This window comes from Solanum tuberosum, unplaced genomic scaffold (genome assembly GCF_000226075.1).
Source record: "Solanum tuberosum cultivar DM 1-3 516 R44 unplaced genomic scaffold, SolTub_3.0 scf00038, whole genome shotgun sequence".
NCBI classification, from domain to species: domain Eukaryota; kingdom Viridiplantae; phylum Streptophyta; class Magnoliopsida; order Solanales; family Solanaceae; genus Solanum; species Solanum tuberosum.
The window spans coordinates 1,340,030-1,340,264 of NW_006238966.1; positions in this window are offsets into that span (position 1 = coordinate 1,340,030).

Consider the following 235-nt stretch of genomic DNA (forward strand, 5'->3'; position numbering starts at 1 on the left):
ATATATATATATATTTCATTTTTAAAAAAATGAAGATTTCATGAGTAAATTCTCGGTCAAACTTAAACTGTTTGACTCTCGAAAAGCGAAATGTGTCACATAAATTGGGACAGGGGGAGTAAGTATTTGAATTAAAATTTGAGATGTTTTATATGAATACGTGAAGAAAATAATTACATTTTACTTTTTTAGAATTATTTTTCTGTACTTTTATTTATTATTTTTATAAGGTGAA